The following is a 27729-nucleotide window of genomic DNA, read 5'->3' on the forward strand; positions in this document are numbered from 1 at the left end:
GGACATATACCTCTGGCTACATATACTGGGCACATATACTCCTGCCTACATATACTGGGCACATATACCCCTGGCTACATATACTGGGCACATATACCCCTAGCTACATATACTGGGCACATATACCCCTGCCTACATATACTGGGACATATACCTCTGGCTACATATACTAGGCACATATACCCGTGGCTACATATACTGGGCACATATACCCCTGGCTACATATACTGGGCACATATACCCCTGGCTACATATACTGGGACATATACCTCTGGCTACATATACTGGGCACATATACCCCTGCCTACATATACTGGGCACATATACCCCTGGCTACATATACTGGGCACATATACCCGTGGCTACATATACTAGGACATATACCCGTGGCTTCATATACTGGGGACATCTCTACCCCTGGCTACCTGTTCTGGGGACATCTATACCGCTGGCCACCTATTCTGGGGACACCTATAGACCTGGGGCTACCTATTTTTTGGGAACCACTGCTGTCAGATTGAGTGTATTTTGGGGAACTGCTGCCAGGTGAGAGGTGTCTACCATATTAAGGGGGCATTCTGCCTATTTATGTGAAATGCTGTCTATTTATGTGCCTCATGACTGCTGAATTTGTCTTGTTGGGGGGCCTCATGGTTACTGAATTTGTCTTGTTGGGGGCCTCATGATTTGTTGGGGGCCTCAAGATCGCTGAATTTGTCTTGTTGGGGGCCTCACGATCGCTGAATTTATCTTGTTGGGGGCCTCATGATTGCTGAATTTGTCTTGTTGGGGGCCTCATGATTGTTGAGTTGGTCATGTTGGGGGCCTCATGATTGCTGAATTTGTCTTGATGGGGGGGCCTCATGATTGCTGAATTTGTCTTGTTGGGGGTCACATGATTGCTAACTGCGAGACTATGGAAAAAGCTGGATCATCATCATATGAGACAATAGCATTAAACCTACTTTTTCAGCTTTTTAAAATCGAAAATGAAACTGGGAGGTTCTAAAAAAATGAACACATTTTTCAGGAGTCGGATGGATGAAATTGTTTATCTTCACAGTTTATTTTCAACTTGGATTTTCCATAATGTTCATGTATGAGTTTAAACGTTTGTATTTACGGTAGTTTAAATTGCTGTTGGCACTTTGCGATAGTATAGTGACTTCTGGGTTGCAGTTTGGGCACTCGACCTTCAAAAGGTTCGCCACCACTGTCCTAATCTAATGTCCCACCATTGCTAAGTTCATGTAAACTTGTCTCCACCCGCGACCACACCCACATTCTGGTTCATGACCACACCCACTGTTCGGCTGACGTAGCCCCATTTTTTCCCACACCACCCAAAATTTTCTTCTCCCCCCCCCTTTTTTGCCCCCCCCCCCTGGAAAATTTTCTGCGGACGCCCATGATGGACAATTACATTATTAAGGCAGGACAATTACAGCATAAAGGTAGTACAATCGCAGTATAAAGGCATCACAATTGGGGTATAAAGGCAGCACAATTACAACATACAGGCATGGACATGGACAATTACAGTGTAAAGGCAGGACAAATTGAAGCATAAAGGTAGCACAATCATGGTACAAATTCATCACTACTGTTAAGCTTGGAGGTGTAATCTCCACAGTCAGCATGCAACACATAAGCTGACGTGAAGGAGGTACACACACCAGCACAAGGAATCAGGATATCCCCAGTTTAGTGGAGGAGAGGACTGACTCCAATAGGAGATTGTGGTGCACAGAGCCGGTGCAGATCCGAACAGCCACAAACAACACTTTCGTAATAACGTCTCAGCGCAAAGTAGCGCTGAGCGCATAAACCAGGACTGAGGAGATCAGGACAGGTAGACAGAATGAACGCTTGCTAAACTAGCCACTACTTAGTGACAGCAAGCGTCCACAATAAAACAGACTGGAATTAGGTAGCCAATGCGTTTGCAGCAATGGCGTGCCTCACAAAGACAGGACAGGATAGTCAGGAAATAGCAGGATCAAGATAGATGAACGTAACACAGATAAATATACAATAAGCATGATTTCCTAGCGTATTACAATTACAGCTATCAATGAAACTATTTGTAACGTCTGACTAACATATGTATATATCGGCAATGAACCGATATATGACATAAGCAGGAACTCTGACTAAGGCTGGAGTAATACAGGGAACAGGACTCAGAAGGATTCGCTATCTCTTCGCAGAGATATACGCAATCCACAAACAGGACCAGGAACAGGATAACTAGCTCAGCGTGCTGGAACGCTGACTAACGGAACATAGGATATAAACAGTTCGTGTACGTATATATCAGCGACACTGATGTATCAACGTAACACGAATACAAGGAAAATAATAAAATGCGCAAGTATGCGTATATATTGGCGATGAACCAATATATGACACAAGACAAGCAGAGTAACAACTTCTAGAACAAGAGCAGAACTAGGAGGACTCGCTGACCCCTTCGCAGGAGTCAGCGCAGTCCACACGGACTAGGAACGAGGTGGGGCACGGGCAGAGTAACAGACAGAATCTGAGACTATGGTAGCCCATGAGGCATTGCAGGAAGCAGTTCTTTATACTGAGGTCATCCAATGGGAGCAGACCTGCAGATTCCCACACAAGTGAATGGTAATTAATCACAGGCTGATAGCAGGAAAAGGCAGACAATGATATGCAGCCTGCAGGAAAGGGATTGCCCCTCCATTGCAGCAGACAATGTTTGTTTACACAAAAGCATATTAAACTGTCATTAACTTCAGAGCGACTGCAGATGGAATCAGCAACTAGTTTAAGTGGAAACCAAACTATGCAAGCAAATGCATGTAATGACATTAGAACTGCTTGGTTTGCAATACCACTGCAGTCAGCAGTAAACGCTGCAGAAGCGATCATAACAGTACCCCCTCCCTTAAACGCGGCCTCTGGACGCCTATAAAAACTGACATATTTCTCATGAACCACCCAAACCAAAAAATCAGAAGTGGGAAATCCAGCAAACTGATCTGACTGAAAATTCATGAAGGTCGGATCAGCCTGACAAAACCAAATTCCCGAATCAGTCTCACCAAAACTAGACCAATTGGAACCAGAACCTACCGAACCATGCCCGTCAGCACTACAAGCCTCAGTGTGATACCCATCAGAACCACGACTTCCAGAAAACAACCCCAAGAAACTCTCTGAGCGATACCCACCGCCTTCCAGGAACTGTCCAAAAACGCCAAAGCCTTTGCAATGCCCACCGGAACTGTCCTTACCAACACAAAACCCACTGTTGAACCAGTCCAAGGTACCAGGACAAGTTTCCTCAGAGATCTCCCAGAACACTTGGAAGCTCCAAAGAGATCCCCACAGGTCAGAACGCCCCTTAGGCTCACATGGAGAACTATCAAGAACCCCTATGGAACCCAGGGCAACTCCAGAGTCAGGGTCACAAGGACAAACATCAAGATCAGGGCTTTTAGGGACCAGAACCATCTCCGGGCATGCAGGCCAACCGGCAACATCAGAACATGTCTCCACTAGGGAAGCACGTGAGCACGCTAACACAGACACATCTGGGCACTCTGGCATACGAAGCACATCTGGGCACACCGGCACAAGAGAAACCTCTGGGCATGTCAAGGAACTGCGAACCTCAAAGTCAGTCAAGACAGGACCGAAACCAGAACTGGGCAAAAAAAATTCATCATGACTAGACTTCACAGTTACTGGATTCTCACTAAAAACTGCAGGATCAGACTTAGATGTCGCTGATTCCAGCAGGGTTATTAACACATCATGTTCAGGGGCATTTACAAGACAGGGCAAATCTTCTGATGTATGCACTGAACTAGACATGGTTCCCATAGCTTCTTCTGGACTAGACAGAGACTCATCAAATACACTGGATTGGAGCTCATGAAGGGCTGCAAAACAAGTCAATATTGCAGCAATCCCCACTGAACTAGGCAAAACTGAGAAACTCACTGGACAGGAAGGGGACTCTGGAACTACTGCCACACCGGGCAGAAAACCAGAATTTTCCAGGATACAGGGCTGGGTTTCAGAAACACTCATTAACCCGGACTGAAATTCTGAGATTTCTATTATTTTTTCCAGCGAGTCAGAATTATCCATGTTACAGGGCAAGACTTCTGAAACATTCAGAGGACAGGGCTGGAGTTCCTCGGCTGTTACAACACTGGAGAGGGACTCAACAACATTGGTTAAATCAGACTGTGTACAGGGCAAGGTATCTAACACACTTGCTGACGAGGACAATATTTCAATGGCTTCTGCTTCGCTGGGCAGAAATTCATCAAGTTTTATTAGAGCAGACTGTAATTCCAAAACAGCTGCTAGACAAGTAAATATTACTGCAACACCAACTGAGGTAAGCAGTGCCTCAGACTCCTCTGCTAGAGGGTTTGAAGTATCCAAAGTACTGGGTGAAGCATAAGACTCTGCGACCACAGCTTCACTGGACAGGATCACTGAACAGTCCATATTGCAGGGCAAAACCATGGAAGCACCTGCTGGACAGCATAATGATTCTGTGACCTGAGTTTCATTGGAGAGATCTACTGCACAATTCATGGTACAGGGCAAATTTACTGGGACATTTTCTGAACACGGTAATAATTCTGCGATTTCGGATTCACATAGCAGACGCTCTGAGTTATTCACGAAGCTAGAGTGAGGTGTAGAAACAGGAAGATCAAAACACAATGTTTGCGCATATAAATCACCATTCAATTGTGAAATTGGAAAATTCAGATGCTGGGGTTCTGAGGTTTCTGGACAGGATTGCTGGGACTCGGAAACTGATGTAGTGCATCTATTGGCATCTGCTGGATCAGACAGGAGTTGAACTTTATTAACACAGGTAATTTCTGCAGAAGTGTTTGCAGAGACAGGCAAGATTTTTCTGGTGTCTGTTTCACTGAACAAAGACTCATGAGTACTGGCTAGGCTGGACTCAGAAGTCAGCAGGACCTCTGGATTCTCTGCTGAGAAATTTGTGCAGGGCAAAGTTAAGAAAGTATCAGTGGCTTCTGTTTTACTGGGAAGTAACACTGAGTTATCCATGGTACAGGGTGGAGTTACGGGAACATTCACAAGACATGGCAGGGACTCAGTAACTGGAGAAGTGGAACAGTCTCCAATTGACAGTGTGTCTTCCCTGGTATCAACTGATTGAATCGCATAAAAATCATCCAAAATCATTTTCCACACATCGATCAATGGAGCCACAAGGTCATACCCACACACACCAGTTTTTATTAGGTTATAGGCAGACTTAATGCATGCATTCAATACTAATTCACTTTTTGCACTGTAAAATTGACAAAATGAACTTGAATCATTCTTCCATTCATTGACCAGAGCTTCCATCTCTCCTTTCTCAAATGGAGGATTCCAAGCATACTTAACAGGCAGATGACAGTTTGCAAATGTGGTTTTGGCAGAAACATACATTGGATTATTTAGCAGGCGATTGGCAGATTTCTTATTCCTAAGGATCTCCAATACCTGTAGCAAATGTTGGACTGTAGTGTATGCAAATTTTTCTTGCTGCACGAATAGATTGATTTGTTCAATACTCTGTAATATATCCTCATAATCATACTCAGATAATTCTTTTAAACAAAAATCTTTATTTTCCCTAGCCAGTGATGAAAGTTCATTAGTAGTTTCATAAGTCCATTTAACTCCCCTGAAAGACAATTGCATTTCATTATCTGTTAATGGCAGAATCTCATTGCAGGTCTGATGCGCAGTCGCTAAAGATAACGATTCTGCAGATTGGACACGTTTCTTAGAACGTTTGCGTTTTGCCTTTGACCTTGCTGTTTTTGGTGATTTATTCAAAGCTGCAGGAAAATTATCAGTAACACTTTCTGCTTGCTGCTCATTCTTGCAAGCAATTGAAGGAGCAGCTGATTGGCCTGCTGCCAGGAGTTCATTAAGAGGAAAAGGCAATGGATCTATGCGCAACTAATTGTGAATTACAAAAGCTATAAATTGCAAAGGACTTTGTCTAAACTGAGTGTGATCTAAGACATCGATTGCCCAATCAAAAAGTTTGCCCTTAAAGAGAACCCGAGGTGGGAATTACTTTTACTATTGGGGCACAGAGGCTGGTTGTGCGCACTAAGACCAGCCTCTGTTGCCCCATCGTGTGCCTCCATGTCCCCCCTGCTCGCCGCTATACCCCCCGCATTGCTGGCGACACGCAGCGTGTCGCCAGCTCAATGTTTACCTTGCGCTGTCTGTCAGCGCCGCTCCCCCACCTCCTCCGCATCGGCGCCACCCGCCGCGTCACTTCCCTCCTATCAGCGGGAGGGAAGGGACACGGGCGGGTGTGCCGATGCGGAGGAGGCAGGGGAGCAGCGCTGACTGACAGCGCAAGGTAAACATTGAGCTGGCGACACGCTGCGTGTCGCCAGCAATGCGGGGGGTATAGCGGCGAGCAGGGGGGACATGGAGACACACGATGGGGCAACAGAGGCTGGTCTTAATGCGCACAACCAGCCTCTGTGCCCCAATAGTAAAAGTAATTCCCACCTCGGGTTCTCTTTAAAAAGAGCACAAACGATCCAATCAGACCAGGTAGAAATTGCAGAAGCCCGAAAGTCGGGATTGGCCAGAACTTTAACCAATTCTGATATAAATTTGTCTGTAACTTCAGGACCAAGCTTTTCAAATTTTTTAAAGGAGCAGGACCCCTGACAAACAGTGTCATAATTTCTGGAAATTCCCCCCACAATAGGGATTGGTAATGGGGCTACCATAATGTTAAGCTTGGAGGTGTAATCTCCACAGTCAGCATGCAACACATAAGCTGACGTGAAGGAGGTACACACACCAGCACAAGGAATCAGGATATCCCCAGTTTAGTGGAGGAGAGGACTGACTCCAATAGGAGATTGTGGTGCACAGAGCCGGTGCAGATCCGAACAGCCACAAACAACACTTTCGTAATAACGTCTCAGCGCAAAGTAGCGCTGAGCGCATAAACCAGGACTGAGGAGATCAGGACAGGTAGACAGAATGAATGCTTGCTAAACTAGCCACTACTTAGTGACAGCAAGCGTCCACAATAAAACAGACTGGAATGAGGTAGCCAATGCGTTTGCAGCAATGGCGTGCCTCACAAAGACAGGACAGGATAGTCAGGAAATAGCAGGATCAAGATAGATGAACGTAACACAGATAAATATACAATAAGTATGATTTCCTAGCGTATTACAATTACAGCTATTAATGAAACTATTTGTAACGTCTGACTAACATATGTATATATCGGCAATGAACCGATATATGACATAAGCAGGAACTCTGACTAAGGCTGGAGTAAAACAGGGAACAGGACTCAGAAGGATTCGCTATCTCTTCGCAGAGATGAACGCAATCCACAAACAGGACCAGGAACAGGATAACTAGCTCAGCGTGCTGGAACGCTGACTAACGGAACATAGGATATAAACAGTTTGTGTACGTATATATCAGCGACACTGATGTATCAACGTAACACGAATACAAGGAAAATAATAAAATGCGCAAGTATGCGTATATATTGGCGATGAACCAATATATGACACAAGACAAGCAGAGTAACAACTTCTAGAACAAGAGCAGAACTAGGAGGACTCGCTGACCCCTTCGCAGGAGTCAGCGCAGTCCACACGGACTAGGAACGAGGTGGGGCACGGGCAGAGTAACAGACAGAATCTGAGACTATGGTAGCCCATGAGGCATTGCAGGAAGCAGTTCTTTATACTGAGGTCATCCAATGGGAGCAGACCTGCAGATTCCCACACAAGTGAATGGTAATTAATCACAGGCTGATAGCAGGAAAAGGCAGACAATGATATGCAGCCTGCAGGAAAGGGATTGCCCCTCCATTGCAGCAGACAATGTTTGTTTACACAAAAGCATATTAAACTGTCATTAACTTCAGAGCGACTGCAGATGGAATCAGCAACTAGTTTAAGTGCAAACCAAACTATGCAAGCAAATGCATGTAATGACATTAGAACTGCTTGGTTTGCAATACCACTGCAGTCAGCAGTAAACGCTGCAGAAGCGATCATAACAACTACTTTTGCGGTACAAAGGCATCACAATCACGGTATCATGGAAGCACAGACACCGTATAAAAGCAGGACAATTGCAGCAAAAACTTAACACAATTGTGGTATAAAGGATTCACAATTGTGGTATAATGACATCATAATCACGGTATAAAGGCAGCACAATCACAGCACCATGGCATAGACATGGACAATTACAGTGTAAAGGCAGGACAATTGAAGCATAAAATAGCACAATCGTGGTATAAACGCATCACAATCATGGCATAAAGGCATCACAATCGCGGTAGAAAGGCAGGAAAATCACAGCATAAAGGCATGGACATGGACAATTACAGTGCAAAGCCAGGACAAGTGAAGTATAAATGTAGCACAATTGCGGTATAAAGGCATCACAATTGTGGTATAAAGGCATTAGTATCGCGGTTAAATGGCAGCACAATCACGTCATAATGGAAGCACAAACACCGTATAAACGCATGGACAATTACATTATTAAGGCAGGACAATTACAGCACAAAGGTAGCACAATCGCATTATAAAGGCATCACAATCACATTATAATAGCAGCACAAACAACGTATAAAGGCAGCTCAATTACAGTATAAAGGCATGGACATGGACAATTACAGTGTAAAGACAGGACAATTGAAGCATAAAGTAGCACAATCGTGGTATAAAGGCATCACAATCACGGTAGAAAGGCATGGACATGGACAATAACAGTACAAAGGCAAGATAAGTGAAGCATAAACGTAGCACAATTGCTGTATAAAGGCATCACTATTGTGGTATAAAGGCATTAGATTTGCGGTTAAATGGCAGCACAATCACGTCATAATGGAAGCACAAACACCATATAATCGCATGAACAATTACATTATTAAAGCAGGACAATTACAGCATAAAGGGAGCACAATTGTGGTATAAAGACATCACAATCACATTGTAATAGCAGCACAAACACCGTATAAAGGCAGCTCAATTACAGTATAAAGTCATGGACATAGACAATTAAGGTGTAAAGACAGGACAATTGAAACATAAAGTAACACAATCGTGGTATAAAGGCATCACTATTGCAGTATAAAGGCATCACAATTGTGGTATAATGGAAGCACAAACACTGTGTAAAAGCAGGACAATTGCAGCAAAATGTAGCACAATCGTGGTATAAAGGATTCACAATTGTGGTATAATGACATCACAATCATGGTATAAAGGCAGCACAATCACAGCACCATGGCATGGATATGGACAATTACAGTATAAAGGCAGCACAATTGAAGCATAAAGGCATCATAATCGTGTTATAAAGGAATCACAATCGCGGTATAATGACATCCCAATAGTTCTATAAAGGCTTCACAATCGCAGTGTAAATGCAGCACAATTGCGATATAAAGGCAGTTCAATCAACGCATAAAGCCATGGACATGGACAATTACAGTGTAACGGCAGGACCATTGAAGCATAAAGTAGCACAATCGCGGTATAAACGCATCTCAATCACGGTAGAAACGCAGCACAATCACAGCATAAAGGCATGGACATAGACAATTACAGTACAGAGGCAGGACAACTGAAGCATAAACATAGCACAATTGCGGTATAAAAGCATCACAATTGTGGTATAAAGGCATTAGAATCGCGGTTAAATGGCAGCACAATCACGTCATAATAGAGGCACAAACACTATATAAATGCATGGACAATTACAGTATTAAGGCAGGACAATTACAGCATAAAGGTAGCACAATCACAGTATAAAGGCATCACAATTGGGGTATAAAGGTATCAAAATTGCAGTAAAAAGGCATCACAATCATAGTATAATAGAAGCACAATCACAGCATAAAGTCATCAGAATTGTGGTATAAAGGCAGCACAATCACAGCATAAAGGCTGGACATGCACAATTACAGTGTAAAGGCAGGACAATTGAAGCATAAAGTAGCACAATCGTGGTGTAAAGGCAGCACAATTGCGGTATAAAGGCAGCACAATCACAGCATAAAGGCATGGACATGGACAATTACAGTGTAAAGCAGGACAAATTGAAGCATAAAGTAGCACAATCATGTTACAAATTCATCACTATTGCAGTACAAAGGCATCACAATCACGGTATAATGGAAGCACAAACACCGTATAAAAGCAGGACAATTGCAACAAAGACGTAGCACAATCGTGGTATAAAGGATTCACAATTGTGGTATAATGACATCATAATCACGGTATAAAGGGCGCACAATCACAGCACCATGGCATGGACATGGACAATTACAGTGTAAAGGCAGGACAATTGAAGCATAAAGTAGCACAATCATGGTATAAACGCATCACAATCATGGTATAAAGGCATCACAATAGTGGTAGAAAGGCAGGAAAATCACAGCATAAAGACATGGACAATTACAGTGCAAAGCCAGGACAATTGAAGCATAATCGTAGCACAATTGCGGTATAAAGGCATCACAATTGTGGTATAAAGGCATTAGAATTGCGGATGAATGGCAGAAAAGCAGGACAATTGCAGCAAAACGTAGCACAAAATTGTGGTATAAAGGATTCACAATTGTGGTATAATGACATCACAATCATGGTATCAAGGCAGCACAATCACAGCACCATGTCATGGACATAACAATTACAGTATAAAGGCAGCACAATTGAAGCATAAAGGTATCACAATCGTTTTATAAAGGAATCACAATTGTGGTATAATGACAGCACAATTGTTCTATAAAGGCTTCACAATTGCAGTCTAAATGCAGCACAAATGCGATATAAAGGCAGTTCAAACAAAGTATAAAGTCATGGACATGGACAATTACAGTTTAACGGCAGGACAATTGAAGCATAAAGTAGCACAATCGCGGTATAAACGCATCACAATCGTGGTATAAAGGCATCACAATCACGGTAGAAACGCAGTACAATCACAGTATAAAAGCATGGAGATGGACAATTACAGTGCAAAGCCAGGACAATTGAAGCATAAATGTAGCACAATTATGTCACGTCATAACGAAAGCACAAACACCGTATAAACGCATGGACAATTACAGTATTAAGGCAGAACAATTACAGCATAAAGGTAACACAATCGCGGGATAAAGGAATCACAATCACCATGGCCGTTTCTACGGCCGTGCGGGGCGTGCCGCCGCCCGGGGTGCTGCTGGGAGGGGGGCGCTGTGATGGAGGGGGAGCTGCAGCCGCGGGGAGGGCAGCCCGACCTCTCCCTCCCTTCCTCTCCCCGGGCCGCCCTCCGTGCGATCCCCCCTCGGAGTGCAGAGTAATGCAGCAGGGAGCGCTATGCAAAACTACTCACCTCGCTGGCTCCAAGCGCTGCTCTCTCGCCGCCAGTCTCCTCTCTGCCTACACGCTGATTCACACACATGCTGCTTCCTGTTTAGCATCATGGGGGGCACCTACCTAACCTATACTGGGGCAGCTACCTATCTAACCTATCCTGGGGGGCACCTACCTATCTAATCTATCCTGGGGGGCACCTACCTAATCTAACCTATCCTGGGGGGCACCTACCTAATCTAACCTATCCTGGGGGGCATCTACCTAATCTAACCTGGGGGGCAGCTACCTAATCTAACCTATACTGAGGGGGCAGCTACCTAATCTAACCTATACTGGGGGGCACCTACCTAATCTACCCTATACTGGGGGGCAGTTACCTATCTAACCTATACTGGGGGCAGCTACCTATCTAACCTATACTGGGGGGCAGCTACCTATCTAACCTATACTGGGGGCACCTACCTAACCTATACTGGGGGGCAGCTACCTATCTAACCTGGGGGGCAGCTACCTAATCTAACCTATACTGAGGGGGCAGCTACCTAATCTAACCTATACTGGGGGGCACCTACCTATCTAACCTATACTGGGGGCAGCTACCTATCTAACCTATACTAGGGGGCACCTACCTATCTAACCTATACTGGGTGGCAGCTACCTACCTAACCTACACTGGGGGGCAGCTACCTATCTAACCTATAGTGGGAGCATTAACTTATCTAACCTGTATTGGGGGCACCTACCTACCTAGTCTATACAGGTAACAACTATACTGGCTACCTATATTGGAGGCACCTACCTAACTAACCTATACTGGGGGCATCTACCTATCTAAACTATGCTGGGGGCAACTATTCTGGCTACCTATATTAGAGGCACCCACCTAGCTAACCTGTACTGGGGAAACCTACCTATCTAACTTATACCGGGGATGCCTGCCTATCTAACCTATACTGTGGGCAACTATACTGGCTACTTATGCTGGAGGCACCTACCTGGCTAACCTATACCGGAGGCAACTACACTGGCTCACCTATGCCTGGCTACCTATACTGGGGGGACCTAGAGCTGGCTACCTATACTGGGGTACCTATTCTGGGGGAATCTATACTGAGTGCAACTAGACCTGGCTAACCTACACTGCGGGCACCCATACCTTGCTTCGGGGGGGGGGGCGCAATTTTTACACCCTCGCCCTGGGTGCATTTTAGCCTAGAAACTGCACTGACAATCACATTATAATAGCAGCACAAACTGTGAAGAAACGCGGAAAAGCCGCCGCATGGACGCAAGATGAGGCGGCTGTTTCCGCGGCTGGCATAGCAGAACGTGGAGAAACCGCTGCGTCTGATGTGGCGGTTTGTACGCATAGGCTTGCTTCTCTCAGTGGGGCGGGATGCAGAGGAAACGCCGCACGCTCAGACAGCGTGGCGGCGGATTCCGCATCCCATACAGCAACAACATTACAACACATGACTGGTGTGGCTGGGACTGATAGTCCACACTGGTTTAGGAGGACGCGTGCGCGCGCAGAGAGGCAGGGCCTTTATGGCAGTCAGAGGAGGGTCAGCTGACCAGGCCGGTCAGCTGACAATTGCAGCAACTTTCATTGGTCCAGCACTTAAGGGAGGTGCTGGAGAGCACTGGTGTATATATACTGGGTGTTGTTCATACCTCTGGTGTCTGGCGTTGCGATCACTACGTGGTAGCACTCAGGCCTTGTCTGTATCTGTGTTCTAGCATAGTTTCCAAAGGTGTTGACGATCACGGACCTCACACCTTAGCGTTAGGAATATTGAACTGTATTATTTGTTATGACCTTCTGCCTGCCTGACTATCCTTCTGAACTCTGATTCTGTACCTTGCTATTTCTGATATCCTGTTGCCAACTCTGCTCGTTCCTGGACTCTGTATTTGCCTCCTGATTCTGTACCTCTCTATTCTGATACTCCGTTGCCAAACACTGCCTGTTCATTGGATTCCGTATCTGTCTCCTGATTCTGTACCTGATCTGTCTGTGTGTTACGACCTGGCTTGCCCGACCTCGAGAACTGGCCTTACTGTTAGAGGCAGTTCACAGACCTGTTAGTGACACCCTCTCTCTGGTGTCACTCACACTCTGTCCTTCCTACTCTCAGCTTAGCTCCTCCCCCGGGAGAGTCTAGGCCTACGGAAGGAACATACTTCTGTGCCGTACTCAAAGTATTGCTGTTGCACTTAACACTCACTGGTTATCTCAGGCGTCCAGAGGTTAGTAGATATATCTGATTATCGGTGATACTGCAGATCATCAATACTCGGGTATATTCTGTATTCTCGGTGATACTGCAGTTCACCGGTAATCAGACCCTCTCTGTGTTACACCGATCGTTACAGAACGCCAGACCAAAACCCAAATGGACGCACTGTATAGCCATGTTGAAGTCCTGACCACCGCGGCAGTTTTGAACCAACAGACCCAGACATGTCATCTATTTGGGGCTATTCAGGAACTTCAATCAGTGCGATCCCCGCAATCCCCTCCTAGCACAGACATACGTATGTCTGTACCTGAAAAATGTTCCGGTCACAGATCTGACTTCCGAAATTTTAGGAGTAGAGTGTTATGATACTTTGAGTTGAGACCTAATTCTTCAGGAACTATGGCTCAAAGGGTTACATTTATTAAGACTTTGTTATCAAGCGATTCTCAGACCTGGGCATACAGTCTGCCCACCGGAGATTTGGCCTTAACCTCCGTAGATGAATTTTTTAAGGCTATGGCCATAATTTACGACGATCCAGACATTGCCTCGACTTCTGAGCAGAAGCTCAAGTTATTACGTCAAGGCAAGAGTCCAGTTGAACAGTATGCTGCTGAATTTAGGAGGTGGTCAGTGTCAGCCAGGTGGGACACCTTTGCCCTTTTGGACTGTTTCCTATCAGGGTTGTCAGACGAGGTCTCCGATCTCATGCTAAGCCAGCCTGAGCCCAAATCTATCGATGAGGCCATTTCATCAGCCATCAGGATAGATCGCCGGCTGCGCTATCACAGACAGACCCGGTGTGGAAACCATGTGAAAATAATGTCCCACGCTGTGCCCCCTGAAACTCCACCTCCTCCCGATTTGCCTCCACCTGAACCAATGCAGATTGGTCGGTCAGAGTTTTCTCAAGTGGAGCGGAAACGCTACTACCTAGATGAGAAACAGTTACTTCTTCCTTGTACTGTTACATGGGAAGATAAAACTGGGGTTTCTGAGGCCTTTATTGATTCAGGCGCTGCAGCTAATTTTATGGATTTTGAATTTGCAAAGAATTTAGGTATTCCGCTCACACCGGTAAAACCACCCATTCAGGTTATGGCAGTAGATGATTCCCCCTTGCAACGTAATCATCCGCTGTCTCAGACACCAGAGGTGGAAGTCACTATAGGGGTACTACACAACGAAAGATTACAGTTTTTTGTGTTACACATGACCACCTCCACAGTCATCCTTGGCATGCCATGGTTGCACCTTCATTCCCCACAGATCGATTGGACCACTGGGCAGTTAACTAGCTGGTCACCTCATTGTTTCTAGCAGTGTTTAGGGAAGGTGACATTAGGCCAGACCAGGATTCATTTGGAGGGGGTTCCAGTACAATATTCTGAGTATACTGATGTATTCTGTCCCAAGGCTGCTGACAAGTTACCGCCACATCGCCCGTTTGATTGCTCCATCGATCTTCAATCTAGTTGTATGCCCCCAAGGGGTCATCTTTACAATTTGTCCGGGCCAGAGAAAGTGGCCATGCAAGAGTACATTCGTGAGAATTTAGCCAAGGGGTTCGTTCGACCTTCCCGGTCGCCCGCTGGCGCAGGGTTCTTTTTTTTTTAAAAGAAAGACGGAGGTCTGCGGCCATGCATAGATTACCGGGGCCTGAATAAAATCACTGTAAAGAATCGCTACCCCTTGCCCCTGATAGATGACCTGTTTACACAAGTTACCAACGCTAGAGTCTTTTCAAAATTAGATTTACGGGGTGCATACAACCTGGTGCGGATTAGAAAGGGCGATGAATGGAAGACGGCCTTTAACACGCCCAACGGGCACTACGAGTACTTGGTGATGCACTTCGGGCTGTGTAACGCCCCGGCCGTCTTCCAAGAACTAATTAATGAGGTATTCAGAGAGGTGTTGGGCAAATTCGTGTTAGTATACCTGGATGATATACTTATTTTTTCCAACAACCTCTCTGAGCACAGGACACACGTCCGAATTGTATTGGACAAACTGAGGCAGAACATGCTTTACGCTAAATTGGAGAAATGCATCTTCGAGGTAACATCTGTCAGCTTTTTGGGGTACATAATTTCCACCTCGGGCCTGTCGATGGACCCTACCAAGGTCTCTGCTGTGCTGGATTGGCCTCAACCTGTGGGGTTGAAATCTCTTCAGAGATTTTTGGGCTTTGCCAATTACTATAGAAGGTTCATAAAGGGGTACTCTACTGTCATTGCACCCCTCACTAGTCTCAATAAAAAAGGGGCAGATACTTCCCACTGGTCTCCAGAAGCTTTGCAAGCGTTCTCCACGTTAAAAGACTTGTTTTGCTCTGCACCCATCCTAAGACACGTCAACACTTCCTACCCCTTTATTGTTGAGGTGGACGCCTCGGAGGTCGGGGTAGGGGCTGTGCTGTCGCAGCGATCAGGGTTGCAGGGTAGATTACACCCATGCGCCTATTTTTCTCGTAGGTTCTCTCAGGCAGAGAGAAACTACGACATAGGCAACAGGGAGCTCCTGGCCATCAAGTTAGCCTTTGAGGAATGGCGTCATCGGTTGGAAGGAGCAGAACATACATTCACAGTTTTCACTGATCACAAAAACTTGGAATACATCGAGGGAGCTAAAAGATTAAGCCCCCGTCAGGCTCGATGGTCTTTGTTTTTCTCGAGGTTTAGATTTATAATTACGTACACTCCAGGTAGCAAGAACACTAAGGCAGATGCCCTGTCCAGATGTTTTGAGCCAGAGACAGCACAGCTCTCTACCCCAGAGACAATTGTTCCGCAGAATACTAGCAACAACTGAGACATGGAAAGACTGGACGGAGACCTTAGGGCCCTTTCAACAGGACGCTCCGGAGGGGAAGCCTGAAGGGGTTATGTTTATACCACTGCCATTCCGTCTTCAGATTTTACAAATGTTCCATTCACATAAAATTGCGGGACACCCTGGGGCCTCCAGCACACAGGATCTGGTTGCCAGGTGCGCTTGGTGGCCTTCTCTGGCAATGGATTGCAAAGAGTATGTTAGGGAGTGTGCAGTGTGTGCAAAAAGTAAGCCATCCCGGCTGGCACCTGTGGGAACATTGCAGCCCTTACCCACCCCGAGTGAGCCGTGGACCCACCTGTCCATGGATTTTGTGGGTGAGCATCCCAGGTCTGAGGGCATGTTGGTCATTTGGGTGGTAGTCGACCGCTTTAGTAAAATGGCCTATTTTGTGCCCTTAAAAGGACTCCCCTCGGCCCAGGAGTTGGACGATTTATTCATCATCCATGTTTTCTGTTTGCATGGCATTCCGGAAAACGTGTCAGATCGGGGAGTCCAATTTGTTTCGAGATTCTGGAGGGCATTCTGTCACCAAATGGGCATGGAACTGTCATTTTCGTCGGGCTACCACCCACAGACCAATGGTCAGACTGAGAGGGTCAACCAATCGTTAGAACAATTTTTGAGGTGTTACGTTGCAGAGGCGCAAAACGATTGGGTCAGGTTTCTGCCCTTCGCAGAATTTGCGCACAATAATTTGAAAAGTTCTTCTACGAAATTCTGTCCATTTCAGATAGTTACTGGGAAGCTGCCCAAATTTTCCCCATTGCCAATCGCTTCCACTCCGTTTCCAGCTCTGGAGGCCTGGCAAAAGTCATTTAAGGACGTATGGGGGATCGTGGAGAATAATTTGGGAAAGGCGTTTCAAAGTCAGAAAGGTCAAGCTGAAAAAAAACGTTCCTTAGAGTGGAAATTTCAACCGGGAGACTTAGTCTGGGTATCCACACGTCACTTAACCTTAAAACAGCCTTCAGCCAAACTGGGGCCCAGGTTTGTGGGTCCATTTCCAGTAACTAGAAAGATCAACAATGTTACTTATGCCATTGATCTTCCTGCCAGTATGCGTGGCGTAAGATCCTTTCACGTGTCTCTGCTTAAGCCAGCAGTCCATGTGGGTCCCACTCCTCCTCCTCCTGTGATGATAGATGACCAACCTGAGTACGAGGTAGAGAAGATTTTAGACTCATGCATAGTTCAGAGCTCAGTACAATATCTGGTTCATTGGAAAGGGTATGGTATTGAGGAGAGATCATGGGTGCCTGAATGTCGCATGCATGCTGACAAACTGAAAAGTGAATTCCACGTTTTACATCCTGAGAAGCCTGGAAGGAGCTGTCCGGAGTCCACTCCTCAGGGGAGGGGGTACTGTGAAGAAACGCGGAAAAGCCGCCGCATGGACGCAAGATGAGGCGGCTGTTTCCGCGGCTGGCATAGCAGAACGCGGAGAAACCTGTATGCATAGGCCTGCTTCTCTCAGTGGGGCGGGATGCGGAGGAAACGCCGCACGCTCAGACAGCGTGGCGGCGGATTCCGCATCCCATACAGCAACAACATTACAACACATGACTGGTGTGGCTGGGACTGATAGTCCACACTGGTTTAGGAGGACGCGTGCGCGCGCAGAGAGGCAGGGCCTTTATGGCAGTCAGAGGAGGGTCAGCTGACCAGGCCGGTCAGCTGACAATTGCAGCAACTTTCATTGGTCCAGCACTTAAGGGAGGTGCTGGAGAGCACTGGTGTATATATACTGGGTGCTGGTCATTCCTCTGGTGTCTGGCGTTGCGATCACTACGTGGTAGCACTCAGGCCTTGTCTGTATCTGTGTTCTAGCATAATTTCCAAAGGTGTTGACGATCACGGACCTCACACCTTAGCGTTAGGAATATTGAACTGTATTATTTGTTATGACCTTCTGCCTGCCTGACTATCCTTCTGAACTCTGATTCTGTACCTTGCTATTTCTGATATCCTGTTGCCAACTCTGCTCGTTCCTGGACTCTGTATTTGCCTCCTGATTCTGTACCTCGCTATTCTGATACTCCGTTGCCAAACACTGCCTGTTCATTGGATTCCGTATCTGTCTCCTGATTCTGTACCTGATCTGTCTGTGTGTTACGACCTGGCTTGCCCGACCTCGAGAACTGGCCTTACTGTTAGAGGCAGTTCACAGACCTGTTAGTGACACCCTCTCTCTGGTGTCACTCACACTCTGTCCTTCCTACTCTCAGCTTAGCTCCTCCCCCGGGAGAGTCTAGGCCTACGGAAGGAACATACTTCTGTGCCGTACTCAAAGTATTGCTGTTGCACTTAACACTCACTGGTTATCTCAGGTGTCCAGAGGTTAGTAAATATATCTGATTATCGGTGATACTGCAGATAATCAATCGGGTATATTCTGTATTCTCGGTGATACTGCAGTTCACCGGTAATCAGACCCTCTCTGTGTTACACCGATCGTTACACAAACACTGTATAAAGGCAGCACAATCACAGCATAAAGGCATAGACATAGACAATTACAGTACAGAGCAGGGCTGTGGAGTCGGAGTCGTGGAGTCGGGCAATTTTGGGTGCCTGGAGTCTGAGTCGGGAAAAAATGCACCGACTCCGACTCCTAATGAATTTGTAACTGTAATTAAAATAGAAAATATGATAAAATGTTCTATTTCTCAGATAATAGTCATTAAAAATAATGTATATATACAGTATATATACAGTAATAGCTGTGCTTAGTCCACAAAAATGAAATAAACCAATCAAAATTAGTTACTTGTGCTGCTTCAATAAAGCAGTCCTCGTATTTTTAAGGTCAGATATGCATATCTGATTGTGACTGTATATGATGTGTACACAGGAATCTCTTATATATACTAAATAACATCTATGCTGTAAGAATAAAGCCTGATGTGTAGCTGTGTCACTAATAGAGATGGTCAACGAGATGGAAATAATTCTGCATTGATGATGATTTATGCAAATGTATGCACTCCCTTTCCTGATGAAATCAAATAATGTGATATGTTATTAAAATTTGGTTTGGTGTCTACAAATTAAAGGGTAACTGAGACGGATGAAAAGTAAAGTTTTATACATACCTGGGGCTTCCTCCAGCCCCCTTCAGGCTAATCAGTCCCTCGCTGTCCTCCACCACCCGGATCTTCTGCTATGAATCCGGCCGCATGCCGCTCCCACAGCCAGGAACATTCTGCACCTGCGCAATAGTGCTGCACAGGTGTAGTATGCTCCTGGCGGCGGAGTGTGTGCATGCGCACTACGCCTGACTGGCTCAAGTACCTGGACTCATAGCAGAAGATCCAGGTGGTGGAGGAGGACAACGAGGGACTGATTATCCTGAAGGCGGCTGGAGGAAGCCCCAGGTATGTATAAAACTTTAATTTCATCTGTCTCAGGTTTACTTTGTTACACAGTAGTACTATACTCTACATTTGCACTCCCCACAGAGCTGCAGGGAATCCACTGAGAATGCTGTACACATTGAACACAGAGGTGTTGTCTGTTTACAATCTCCTCATTCCCCTGCAGAGTACCTGCACATCATTCTTACATGTACCCACATGTTACATTGCCTAGGGCCTGATAGATGTTCTTTGTTCCGGTTTGTACCTTTTACAAGTACTCTTACCAAGGACTAGTTTTAGTCTAAAGGGAATAAATATAGTAGTCTACATATCCTTCTCACTTCAGTTGTCTTGTAAAATTCCTAAGCGTTGGCAGTTAAGAGACGAATTTCATGTTACATACTTTTAATCAACAAAATTGTAATATGCAAATTAGAGGAGTCGGAGTCGTGGAGTCGGAGTCGGTGGAATCCTAAACTGAGGAGTCGGAGTCGGTGGATTTTTGGACCGACTCCACAGCCCTGGTACAGAGGCAGGACAACTGAAGCATAAACATAGCACAATTGCGGTATAAAAGCATCACAATTGTGGTATAAAGGCATTAGAATCGCGGTTAAATGGCAGCACAATCACGTCATAATAGAGGCACAAACACTATATAAATGCATGGACAATTACAGTATTAAGGCAGGACAATTACAGCATAAAGGTAGCACAATCACAGTATAAAGGCATCACAATTGGGGTATAAAGGTATCAAAATTGCAGTAAAAAGGCATCACAATCATAGTATAATAGAAGCACAATCACAGCATAAAGTCATCAGAATTGTGGTATAAAGGCAGCACAATCACAGCATAAAGGCTGGACATGCACAATTACAGTGTAAAGGCAGGACAATTGAAGCATAAAGTAGCACAATCGTGGTGTAAAGGTAGCACAATTGCGGTATAAAGGCAGCACAATCACAGCATAAAGGCATGGACATGGACAATTACAGTGTAAAGCAGGACAAATTGAAGCATAAAGTAGCACAATCATGTTACAAATTCATCACTATTGCAGTACAAAGGCATCACAATCACGGTATAATGGAAGCACAAACACCTTATAAAAGCAGGACAATTGCAACAAAGACGTAGCACAATCGTGGTATAAAGGATTCACAATTGTGGTATAATGACATCATAATCACGGTATAAAGGGCGCACAATCACAGCACCATGGCATGGACATGGACAATTACAGTGTAAAGGCAGGACAATTGAAGCATAAAGTAGCACAATCATGGTATAAACGCATCACAATCATGGTATAAAGGCATCACAATAGTGGTAGAAAGGGAGGAAAATCACAGCATAAAGACATGGACAATTACAGTGCAAAGCCAGGACAATTGAAGCATAATCGTAGCACAATTGCGGTATAAAGGCATCACAATTGTGGTATAAAGGCATTAGAATTGCGGATGAATGGCAGAAAAGCAGGACAATTGCAGCAAAACGTAGCACAAAAACGTGGTATAAAGGATTCACAATTGTGGTATAATGGCATCACAATCATGGTATCAAGGCAGCACAATCACCGCACCATGTCATGGACATAACAATTACAGTATAAAGGCAGCACAATTGAAGCATAAAGGTATCACAATCGTTTTATAAAGGAATCACAATCGTGGTATAATGACAGCACAATTGTTCTATAAAGGCTTCACAATTGCAGTCTAAATGCAGCACAATTGCGATATAAAGGCAGCTCAAACAAAGTATAAAGTCATGGACATGGACAATTACAGTTTAACGGCAGGACAATTGAAGCATAAAGTGTCAGGAGCCTAAATGGAGAAACAGGGTTTGACCACAGTTTGCAGTATACAGACACTGGAAGTCTGGAACCAGGAATTAAGGTGCAAAAAATAATGATTTATTGCGAATGCAATAATGCAAGCATACATGCAAGCATAATGCAAATATCACACAAACATATGCACAGCACACAATATATACAAATAACCCGAGAAGCAGTGAAAAATATATACAACACCTGACTATCTATCTAACTAAGTGCATAATTATATATACAGGAAATATATACACAATCGCAGTACAAAAGGGATTAGGCAGAATATCAGAGTCAGCAGGAGAGCAAAATCAGCAACAGGTAATCAGAAAAGCACGGTACCAGGGATTAGACAAAAGCAAGGTCTCAGACAGAATAAACAGGTTTGGCAACAGGAAGGCATACAAAGGAATCAGGGCAGGGAACAGGAACCAGGGTGTCCAGAAACTCAGACCTGGAAACTTAAAGTTCTGGCAATTAGCAAGGGGAAAAGGCAGTCCTTAAATAGTCCAAGTGATCAGCAACCACAGGATGCAGCTGGTGGTGAACAGTTTTAATGAGAGCTCCCATGAAGCCATCCAGAGGCCAAACAGGGAACTGCAAGTCTTTGTGAAGGCAGTAACAGGCCACCTGCTGGTGGATGGTGGAGGTTCAGGATAAGGCAAAGTCCTTAGAGCCCTCTGCTGGTGGAGCAATGAATGTCCAGGGCAGTCCAAGCTACTACCACCAACAGGCAGCAGGAAATGACAGGAGACAGTTCGTGACATAGCCCCCCCCTTAAGGAGCGGCCTCAGGACGCTCCACCATGACCTTACAAACCCACCACCAGGGTCCCAGGAGACGGCAGGCAAAACAAATTTAAATAGGGTTCGTAGTGGATACCATGGCTGGGTGATCAGGGAAGTAAACAAAAAATTAAATTTTGCAACTGTGTTTTTAGAAAACAGGAAAGCATCATGAAGATCACCAGGCAGGGAAACAGGTTGGATGAAAAACTGTATAGCATCAGGCAGGACCCAGAAAAAAGCAAAAAGTACTGAAAACAGCAAATGCCAGACCTGGGTGGGCAGGGAGGGAAACAATGCCAACCAAAATATGACCAGAATTCTTTGAACAGCCAGCAATGTTGGAAACTGGACCTCAGGAAGCTGGAACACACACCGGAAACCATCAAGCAGTGAAACAGGAAACTGGCAGGCATCAGGCTTGATAACAGGTTGGCAGGTTTCAGGCAGAGCAGGAAACTGGCACGCATCATCAGGCTTGGTAGAAGACAGGACAGGATCAGACTTAACAGGAGATTGGCAGACATCAGGCAGGACAGGAGACTGGACAGGATCAACAGGCTTAGCAGGAAGCTGGGCAAGATCAGGTTGAACAGGAGACTGGCAGGCACCAAGAGGCTTGGCAGGAGACTGGCATGCATCATCAGGCTGAGCAGAAGACTGGCAGGCATAAGGCTTGGCAGGATCAGGCTGAACAGGAGACTGGCGAGTACTAACAGGCTTGGCAGGAGACTGGCATGCATCACCAGGCTGAGGAGGAGACTGGACAGGATCATCAGGCTTGGCAGGAGACTGGACAACAGGTTGGCAGGTCTCAGGCAGAGCAGGGAACTGGCAGACATCAGGCGATGCAGCAGGCTTGGTACCAACAGGGCAGACAGTAGTTTTGGCACCATCAGGAGCGTTGGCAGCAGGAGTCTCTAGCGGCTGGGCAGCAGCAGAAGCCTGTGGAGGCTGGGCAGCAGCAGAAGCCTGTGGAGGCTGGGCAGCAGCAGAAGCCTGTGGAGGCTGGGCAGCAGCAGAAGCCTGTGGAGGCTGGGCAGCAGCAGAAGCCTGTGGAGGCTGGGCAGCAGCAGAAGTCTGTGGAGGCTGGGCAGCAGCAGAAGTCTGTGGAGGCTGGGCAGCAGCAGAAGTCTGTGGAGGCTGGGCAGCAGCAGAAGTCTGTGGAGGCTGGGCAGCAGCAGAAGTCTGTGGAGGCTGGGCAGCAGCAGAAGTCTGTGGAGGCTGGGCAGCAGCAGAAATCTGTGACAGCTGGGCAGCAGATTGCATAACATCAAGTGAAACAGAAGGCAGGAAAACTTCAGACAGGTTAACAGGTTGGGAAGCTTCAGACAGGGCAACAAGCTCAGTAGTTTCAGGCAGGGCAACAGACTGTATAACTTCATGGATCTGGACCTTTGGCTTAGCATTTGGCTGGGCCGTTGGCTGAGCGCATGGCTGAACCGTTGGCTGAGCACTTGACTGGACCTTTGGCTGAGACCCTGATACAGTTTGTGTGAGCTGGCACTGAGACTGTGTGGGCAAGATACTAGGTTCTGTAGGCTGTATGCAGTTTTCTGTATCTTGAGGCAAAGTCTCTACCAGCAGAGGGCGAGATTCTGCAGACTGAGGGCTACATTCTGCAGGCTGGGTGCAGGTTTCTGCAGACTGGATGCAAACTTTTGCAAATTGGATCAAAGTCTCTGCAGGCTGGAATTGAGGTTCTGCAGACTGAGGCAAAGTCCCTGCAGGCTGGAGGCAATCTTCTGCAGACTGGGAACAAGGTTCTGCAGACTGGATGCAAAGCTCTGCAGACTGCGAGCAGGATTCTGCAGGTTGATTTGAAGTCTCTGCAGACTGGAAATGAGGTTTTGCAGACTGAGCACAAGGCTCTGGAGACGGAGGCAAAGTCTCTGCAGGCTGGAGACAAGGCTTTGTAGACAAATAAACGGCAGGACTGGATTCTGGAGCATACAAAGTCTGCAAGAGTTGTGTGAGGAAGGCAAGAGTCTGTATAACAAGTGTCACAGGAACTTTAACTGGAGGCTGCACCAAACAGGAGTTAGATGGAGGCTGCATAGGAGGCGAGATGACTGGAGGCTGCACAGGAGGCGAGATGACTGGAGGCTGCACAGGAGGTGAGATGACTGGAGGCTGCACAGGAGGGGAGATGACTGGAGGCTGCACAGGAGGCGAGATGACTGGAGGCTGCACAGGAGGCGAGATGACTGGAGGCTGCACAGGAGGCGAGATGACTGGAGGCTGCACAGGAGGCGAGATGACTGGAGGCTGCACGGAAGGCGAGATGACTGGAGGCTGCACGGAAGGCGAGATGACTGGAGGCTGCACGGAAGGCGAGATGACTGGAGGCTGCACGGAAGGCGAGATGACTGGAGGCTGCACGGAAGGCGAGATGACTGGAGGCTGCACGGAAGGCGAGATGACTGGAGGCTGCACGGAAGGCGAGATGACTGGAGGCTGCACGGAAGGCGAGATGACTGGAGGCTGCACGGAAGGCGAGATGACTGGAGGCTGCACGGAAGGCGAGATGACTGGAGGCTGCATGGAAGGCGAGATGACTGGAGTAATGGAAGCTGTAGGAAAGTATTTGCGTCTGGTTTTGGTGACCACTCTGGAAACTGGAACAGCAGGTTCTCTTGATATAACTGGATACTGCCAGGACCAAGGTGTGGATCTGATAGCGGTTTGTAATGTTGCTGTTTTTACAGGTATTTTAACTATTGCAGGTTCTGAGTTCTGGGCACAAGAAGAGATACATGGAGAATGAGCAGAAGGAGGAGAGTGGAAACAGGAAGAAAGGATTTCACGCCAGGCAGTAATCAACATAGAAGCAAATTCACACTTACAGAGCTTATGCAGCATCAATGACTCAGTTGCACGAACACAGGCAGACACATACAATTTCCCCTTCTCAAAGTAAGATTCATAAAACCCTTGTTTGTCTCTCTTTAAATAACCATATAAGTGATCAATCTGATCAGAGTTAAAAATGAAATCAAATTGTTTTGTAATGGGCGATTGGCATTTAAGCTGTTTAGTAGCTGTGGGCTGAGGATTCTGAATGTGACAGACATTCGGAGGGTTAACTGAAGAATTTATTACTTGCAGGACTTCTAAATAGGCAGCAATTAAGGCAGAAGCGGATTCATACTTGCAAAGCCTATGCGCAATCAATGTCTCAGTTGCTCGTATACAGGCAGACACAAAACCTTCACTTTTGTCACAGTAATACTTAATAAATCCTTCTCTATCCTTTCTCAGAAAATCAAACAAATCATCAATCAGTTCAGAGTCAAAAATAAAATTAAATTCTTCTTTGCTGGGAGACTGACTTTGCAGCTCTTTAACTGCAGTGGGCTGGGAGTGAGTGGCATTCAGAGAGTTAACAGGAGGTGTGCATAATGACAAGATTTCTGAATATGCATTGATCAAAGCATGGGCTGACTCAGGCTTACATTTTCTGTCAGACAATAGACTCTCAACCGCACATTTACATCCAGAAACAAATGCAAAGCTTTGCTTAATGTAAAAGTCAAAAAATGCTTTTCTGTCTGTCTTTAAATAACTATAGTACATGTTAACTTGTTCAGAAGTAAAATCAACCTGGACAGGACTTATAACAGGTAAGGCAGGAGCTGTGGAACCTGCAGAGATAATTCTCTGCCATGCATTTAGCAAAAGGGAGGCTTTCCCATACTTGCATATTCCCTGAGTGATCAGGGACTGGAGGGAATCTATGCAAGCCTGCACGCTCTGTTTACCTTTGTTTGAGTAATGATCAAGAAAATATTCCCTGTCATCTTCAAACAAGTTAATCAGAGCTTCTATGGCATAATTGTCAAACGGTGGATCATAATCACTGACTACACCTTGGTCAGAATCAGGTTGCATGCAAATATTTGTCATTTTGGGGTACGCAAGATCATTCCAGATCCTGGCTAAATTTTCAATATCTTCTGTACGAATTATTCCTAATTTGACATAACTATATGTCTGGCTAATCAACTGCTGCAATTCAGCTTTAGAAAAATCAGCAAAATCTGCACGACACTCAGCTTCATCCTCATCAGCAAGCAATGCATAATAATCAATTTGTTGCAGATCCATTTTTGGACATAACAGCCAGGTATCAGTGTGCAGTATAGCTGCAGTGGTCAGTGTATATATGGCCAGAACTTTCTGTCAGGAGCCTGAATGGAGAAACAGGGTTTGACCACAGTTTGCAGTATACAGACACTGGAACCAGGAATTAAGGTGCAAAAAATAATGATTTATTGCGAATGCAATAATGCAAGCATACATGCAAGCATAATGCAAATATCACACAAACATATGCACAGCACACAATATATACAAATAACCCGAGAAGCAGTGAAAAATATATACAACACCTGACTATCTATCTAACTAAGTGCATAATTATATATACAGGAAATATATACACAATCGCAGTACAAAAGGGATTAGGCAGAATATCAGAGTCAGCAGGAGAGCAAAATCAGCAACAGGTAATCAGAAAAGCACGGTACCAGGGATTAGACAAAAGCAAGGTCTCAGACAGAATAAACAGGTTTGGCAACAGGAAGGCATACAAAGGAATCAGGGCAGGGAACAGGAACCAGGGTGTCCAGAAACTCAGACCTGGAAACTTAAAGTTCTGGCAATTAGCAAGGGGAAAAGGCAGTCCTTAAATAGTCCAAGTGATCAGCAACCACAGGATGCAGCTGGTGGTGAACAGTTTTAATGAGAGCTCCCATGAAGCCATCCAGAGGCCAAACAGGGAACTGCAAGTCTTTGTGAAGGCAGTAACAGGCCACCTGCTGGTGGATGGTGGAGGTTCAGGATAAGGCAAAGTCCTTAGAGCCCTCTGCTGGTGGAGCAATGAATGTCCAGGGCAGTCCAAGCTACTACCACCAACAGGCAGCAGGAAATGACAGGAGACAGTTCGTGACATAAAGTAGCACAATTGCGGTATAAACGCATCACAATCGTGGTATAAAGGCATCACAATCACGGTAGAAACGCAGTACAATCACAGTATAAAGGCATGGAGATGGACAATTACAGTGCAAAGCCAGGATAATTGAAGCATAAATGTAGCACAATTATGTCACGTCATAATGAAAGCACAAACACCGTATAAACGCATGGACAATTACAGTATTAAGGCAGAACAATTACAGCATAAAGGTAGCACAATCGCGGGATAAAGGAATCACAATCACATTATAATAGCAGCACAAACACTGTATAA

The sequence above is a fragment of the Hyperolius riggenbachi genome, chromosome 2 (assembly GCF_040937935.1).
Source record: "Hyperolius riggenbachi isolate aHypRig1 chromosome 2, aHypRig1.pri, whole genome shotgun sequence".
Taxonomy (NCBI): domain Eukaryota; kingdom Metazoa; phylum Chordata; class Amphibia; order Anura; family Hyperoliidae; genus Hyperolius; species Hyperolius riggenbachi.